Source organism: Oxyura jamaicensis, chromosome 15, assembly GCF_011077185.1.
Source record: "Oxyura jamaicensis isolate SHBP4307 breed ruddy duck chromosome 15, BPBGC_Ojam_1.0, whole genome shotgun sequence".
In the NCBI taxonomy this organism is placed as follows: domain Eukaryota; kingdom Metazoa; phylum Chordata; class Aves; order Anseriformes; family Anatidae; genus Oxyura; species Oxyura jamaicensis.
This window is the reverse complement of record NC_048907.1, coordinates 6444674-6450879: the sequence shown is the minus strand read 5'-3', so window position 1 is coordinate 6450879 and position 6206 is coordinate 6444674. Positions and strand designations below refer to the sequence as shown.

Genomic DNA, 6206 nt, shown 5'->3' with positions numbered 1-6206 from the left:
CTGGAAAGTCAGGATTTGGCCCCTGGGTGTAAAGCATGTCCCTTCCCTAACCAATGCTCGTTCTGTCCTAAAACGTGCATGCACAAAGTATGGACAAACCTGCAGCTGCTGAGCGATAATAAAAGCACACCCAGGCACACGTGACCACAGCCTGCAACACACACCCTGAACATCCATGCAGGACTGGCTGAGTGGAAGGATGCACACACCAAGTAAGAAACCCATCTTGAAATGCATACGGACGTTCTCAGACGTGTGCACACATGAACATACAGATACGCGTTCCCATTCTTGTATATTTGAAGAATCCCCACAGATTATCATTACCAATGTCTTAAAAGCAAATGTATGGGGAAACACTTAAAAAAGGCAACCACTATTTGTAGTTAAGATGCTATCAATCTTATACCATTCCAATGAATGCGGCACTCGAGCAAATCATTGGAACCAGAGCTGAGCCTCCCTTAGGCTGAGCGACAGGTAGCTAAAAAAAGCTGTATATAAATACACATCCACACACATTCACGTCTGAAAGCTTTCAGAGGTCACTGTTCCCTGAACCCCTGGTTAACCACCAATATTCCATGTACTCTTACACACTGGTGGCCACTTCAAAGCCACTTCATCCTGCTGTACGTATCTTACACGTGGCGACAGCATTCCTGTGCTTTACACGCTTGTCGTGCAGACAAAAGTCTTAAACCTTGAGCTTCTTCAGCAGCACTGGAGAGTCCCAGGGGAAGCTCATCTCCCAAGCAGGCTGACTCATGGCCAAAGAAAAAGAATCAGGAATAGCTGGCTAAGAGGAGTGGCCTGGTCTCCAGCCACTATCCTGATCCCCATCTGAAAAACGAGAAAGAATCCCCCTCAGAAACACCAAAACCTACCCCCTGCTCCAGACCTCCTCCCAGCTTGAAGCCAAACTGAATGTGATAGTCACAAAGGCACATCACTAACGTCCACCTTGCAGGTGCTCTCTTTTTATCAGTTAGTGCTGCATGAAATCATCATCAGAAACAGAACAGAACATGATGTTGGGTGAATTTTTAGCCTAACACGTTAGCCACCACAGCTTTGTATTATCCAGATTGGGGTAAACACCCAGCATTTGCAGAATTTGACCTCTGACTGCAAAAATGTGAAAAAGCTTTAAAAAAAGTCAGTTTCCTTTGGACTTTTTTGTTAAAATGAAGTTTTGCACTTGTTTATTTCATTTTCCCACTCACCTGAGTGCTTCTGTTCAGCATTCCCCTCTGCATGAAGCTGAAAAGTGTCAACAGGGATTCTCCTAACCGGGGTCTGAAAAGCTAAAACAATACCCCTTTCCCGTCAGTGCGTGCCTTCCAGGATAACAGATAGGTAGGAGTCTGCAGAGTCTGGAGTTCTTCCACGCATTAAGTACCGCAAGGTTTTAAACCTGTGATCTGTAGGTGACGTGGATGAATCACACTGAGCCACTTCTCGGAGGAACAGCTATTTCCTGCTCTGGAGGCTGTGTCAGTGCAGAAGCACTGGTACTGTAAGAGCACGGCGAGCCCATCCTTTGTCTTAGTGCTGTTCAGCAGAGCCAGTGATGATGGGTGTCCCTCCCATATTCCTTCTGAAAGATGAGACTTGGACGGGGCCTTGTGACCAGTGCAGATACCGGCCACCACAAGGACAGGACTGGAAGAAGAGATTTCAAGTGGCTGATTCCCACCAAACAAGAGGAAGGTAAAATGTTCAGTGGATCATCAAGGCCAGAAAGGTCATGATCATGCAGTTATGAAATAGATCTTGTAGGTCATCCTACCCACACTGTCCCCCCCTAGCTGGATCAAGTACTGTGACCTCCTGAATAGGGTCACAGAACTCTTTGAGGTCTCAGATCCATTCGGTTTCAGCACAGACTGCTAAGAAGCAAAGCACACTGTTTGGCTTTTGTATTTACTATTTTGTTATCAGTCCAATTCCAGCCAAGAGCATGTGGATACCCAGCTGACAGGTACCTGGCAGCAACGGAAGCTAACAGCATCCTGCACTGTAACAGCACAGCACAGCCAGTAGGTCAAGGGAAATGACTATTCCTCTGTAAATATCTCTGTATCCAGCTGTAGGTCCACAAGAAGAAGGAAGATGCTGATGAGCAGAGAGCCACCGAGATGGTGAGGGGGCTGGAGCATGGGCTCTATAAAGGGAAGTTGAGAGGAGGGAGTTTGTCCAAGCTGCAGAAGGCTCAGGGGACTCCTAATAAGAGTCTTCTGATACCTACAATGCTATTGAGAAGATAGATGCAGGCTCTTTGCTCGTGTGTGTTGCAGGGGAGCAAAAGACATAAATTAATTTCATAATAAAAGTCATAAATTGAAGGAGTGAAGGTTTTGCCTGGATATAAGGACAGAAAATCACATTATCAAAACTCTAACCCAGGAGGTTTTTAAACATCTGACAAAGCTCTGAGCTGGTTTGGATGAGGAAGTTGGACTAAATCTTAAGAGGTCCCTTCAGACCTGATTTATTCATCCCTCCCTCCAAATTCTGCAACTTCTTTGCAAGGTGCATAAATGTGCTTGCGTCCTCACAAGCATGCTTGTGAGAGAGAGGGAGCGTGCATACTGGTGGCATTGACGTGCACAGCAGCACATGCTGGTGGTTGGGGTTTCCATGAGTGTGACTGTGTGCACAGATAAGAGAATTTCTGCCCGTATTTATCCATGAATACAACGAAGTATTTGTGCATGTGTAAGCACGTGCGTCTGTGTACTTTAACATCACTGAAATTGCTGCATGAGGGCATGTGCGTATGTGCACGCACGTGAGCTCAGGAGAGTGAGAGCACGTTTACGGCTGCATGGAGTTTACAGAAAAGATCTCTGTGGAAAGCTGCACTAACAGAGCATCCTTCTCCTTCTTGCCAGACCGTTGTGGCTTGTAGAAGTAATGTAGTTTTTGAGGAGGGAAGTCTTATATCTTGAGACAAACCACATACCTCCAGGGCGTGCATTCAGCCTGGGAGAGAGCAGAAGTGAGACAAGAGAACAGCCCAAGTCTCTCGGAGGTGTCACTGTGTGCACTTTGAATGCAATGACTCGGTCCCATCGGAGGCGATGGGGTGAGAAGAGCAAGCGAGCTTCCTTGGGAGGACTTCGGAAATAGAAACAGGACAATCCAAACACATATCCACTTGAAATCAATCCTCATGTACATTACCAGTGTCAGGGATCCTCTAGTATGATCACAGTTGGAAGAGTTGTTCAAAACCATGCTTAAAGAGAAATGTGAGGTGTGGTATTAAAGAGTGGTGTCAGAATACATGTGTAAAATGATGTGTGGCAACAAGTGCTCTCAGCCTAAATATTCACCAAAGGAGCTGCTGGTTAATCTCTAATGCTTTACTAACCCTCTTGCCAACCTGGGTAGGAGCAGAGAAGCAGCACTCCCAAATTCCAAAGAGATGAATCACTGGGTAACCTGGGGGACCCTGGTCAGGACGAGGGGAAGGAGAATTGAAACAGACAGCCGAGGAGCAGAAAGGCACACTGCGGGAGGAGGGAGAAGCAGAGGGGATCGCAGCGTGTTCAACAGCACACATCCTGCTGCAGCCTGCGACGCGCAGTAACGTGAAAGGGAAAAACCCCTTCCAAAACCTCCAGCTCCAGCCACCGTCTGTGTCAGAGGAATTTGAATTTCAGCTCAGATTTGGCTGAGGCTGCCCCTGACGGAGGAAGGTTACCAGGCAGTCCCGGAAGCCCTTCTGAAGTTCTGGGTTGTTGCAGTTCATCTGCTGGGTTATGAGCAGCGAGCTATGTACACAAGCCAGGGAGCTGTCTATCGAGCTCATTTCATCTGATAGGACGTGTGAGGGGAGACTCATAGTTAGGTGACCAGAATAAATGATTTACCAGGGCACTAAAAGATCAAGGCAGTTGTTTCTAAAGGGGCTCAGAACATCTAAAGCCAAAAGCGTTATGGTACTTTTAGGTGTACCCTCAGGCTGTCAACCTTGCTCCAGCTTCTTGGAATAAATAATTTGAACTGTTCCCCATTAGCCGAGTAGTAGAAAACCTGCTAGAAAAATTGCTTGCACACTCTCCCAAGGAAGCAGGCATGTGATTAATGTGATCTGCCTCTTAAGTACCCACAGCCGATAAAGAAGGATAAAATTTCAGATTCATATTTAAAATAAGATTCCATTTTGCAGCTCCAGTAGTACAAAAAGAAGAAGAAAGCTTCTGAAAATGCCTTTTCAAAATCAACTCACTCTCATTCCACGTTTCATTGTAACTCAACAGCAGATGGTCCTTCTTGATACCCCCTTCAATTCATGGCTGTTTCTTTGGGTAATGCAGCTATAACACCAAAACCACCAAGCTTCCCGTAACGGACATGAACCTCTGGGCTTATGGGAACATAACTGGGGCCACGCCACCACGTTAAGATCAGTATGGACTGTTCCACCCTTAATCCCTTTGAACAGTTTCTGATTGTTGGAAGTCCCAGCAAGTCAGTTCCATGGTGCTCCTGAGCAGGTTGCGAGCAATGGGAACAAACTCAGTAGGTCAGGATTTTAAATAGCACTTCTAAATTTTAAGCCATATGTTGCTGGAGTGAAAATGGCTGCTTCGTTTGCTGAAAGGCTGTGTCTCACTCCTAAACCTCCATGTGGCCAGTCACTAGAGGGGGCCAGAAGGCCCCTTGTAACAAGAGGGGCTGTAAAATCAATGGTGTGGACAAGGACTTGACTTCTACTTCCGAAGTAGTCCCCCTGAGATGAGTAAGGCAGGCTCCTGAGCCTTTGCTTACAACAGATGCCATTTACTCCATGTGCAATTCCATGTAGATGAATGGACGTCTTCAAGGGGGCGAGTACTGGCCCCATGAGTAAATGTGACACAATTCGGCCTTTAAATAGCACTACCCTTTTGATGACCTTCCACAACGACAAAATTAAGTCTAGAAAGACCTGCAGGGAAAAATCAAACTGAATTTGTCAACATGTGTCAGAAGGAACATAGTATGTAGTCAACCTAGATGGAAACTTGTCTCCAAACCAGAAAAAGTTGGAGGTCACAAAGGAAACACAAGAAAAACTGAAGCCAAGTTCATGGTGATGTGGGGAGCATGCTTTGTAGGGCCTCTCGCTGCTCCCTTAGGGTTCAAGAAATGTATTTTTTTGGTTTCACAGCAGCACTGAAAGTCTTCAGCCTGACAAAGGGTCTTCCCACAGCAAGTACAAACACTGAGAATATGGCAACTCAAAGATCTGGCAGGCCACAAACACAAAAGAAGAAAAAGACCAACCTGAGACCCAAAACCCACTGACTCTCCAGATTCTGACACACTGGAGGAAGGAGCAATGCTCTGCCTGCATTAAAGTCCATGAGGGCTTTGGTCAGCAACCTTTATGTTCCTCGCCCTTTGGTCCACACAGACAAAGGAGGCTCCTGGAGAACTTCTACAGCCCCTGCGAAAGGTGACCAAGAAATGCAAGTGTCCTGTGAGGGGCTCCTTAGACAACTTTTAGGAATCTACAAATAGAAAAAGTGCTTTAAAATAGCTCTGAAATCCCTGCTGTAAAGATGTGTCTTGTGTTAGGAAAGAAGAGGCACTTTGCTCTGCTGCTGGACAGCCCTTCAGTTTAGCCATTTATTTGCATAATACCCATTGTATAAAGCTCTGCCAGAAAAAGGTCTGATTAAAGTTATGAAATGCTGTCAGTGATGAGAAAGGTAAGATTTGCTTTTCAACTCTTTTCTCTTAAACTGTCATTAAAAATGATTCATGATAAAGACAAAGTCTAAGCAACTACATGGTTAGAACTGAGGCCCTCCCTAAATTAAGGCTTTTCTTTCTGTTCTTACCCTGTTGTGCTGGATCAGGTTACCAGAACAGAATAACCGTATGAATCCAGAGACAGCCAAGTCTGACGACTGAAACTCAACTGCTACTTGTTTGAAAGGTAAGTGACATCTCAAGAAACACATGTTGGTTGCGTGGCTTAAAACAATGGATCCTTGTAGAAAATAATAAACCCCTAGTTAAAAAAGTTACATTGTAAAATGACATTGACCATAAGCAGCAGATTGTCAGGGCACTGACACCACACGCCGCAATACTTCTTTAGGGCTACTCAGGGAGGGAAATGAGAAAAGAAGATTTGAAAGTATTGAAAGAGAATGAATAGAGAATGCTTTTCCTCGTTTCTTTCTCAAAGAGAAAATCAATGA

At 45.4% G+C, this 6206-nt stretch overlaps 1 long non-coding RNA gene across 1 annotated transcript; it reads right to left on the bottom strand.

Moving 5' to 3' along the window:
* Positions 1–556: 556 nt before the first annotated feature.
* LOC118174971 lies at positions 557–5949 on the bottom strand. The gene is made up of 3 exons (XR_004754834.1): positions 5841–5949; positions 2969–3123; positions 557–843 (listed from the first exon to the last, which is right to left on the bottom strand). It is a non-coding gene; the product is annotated as an uncharacterized LOC118174971 (long non-coding RNA).
* Between the last annotated feature and the right edge of the window lie 257 nt (positions 5950–6206).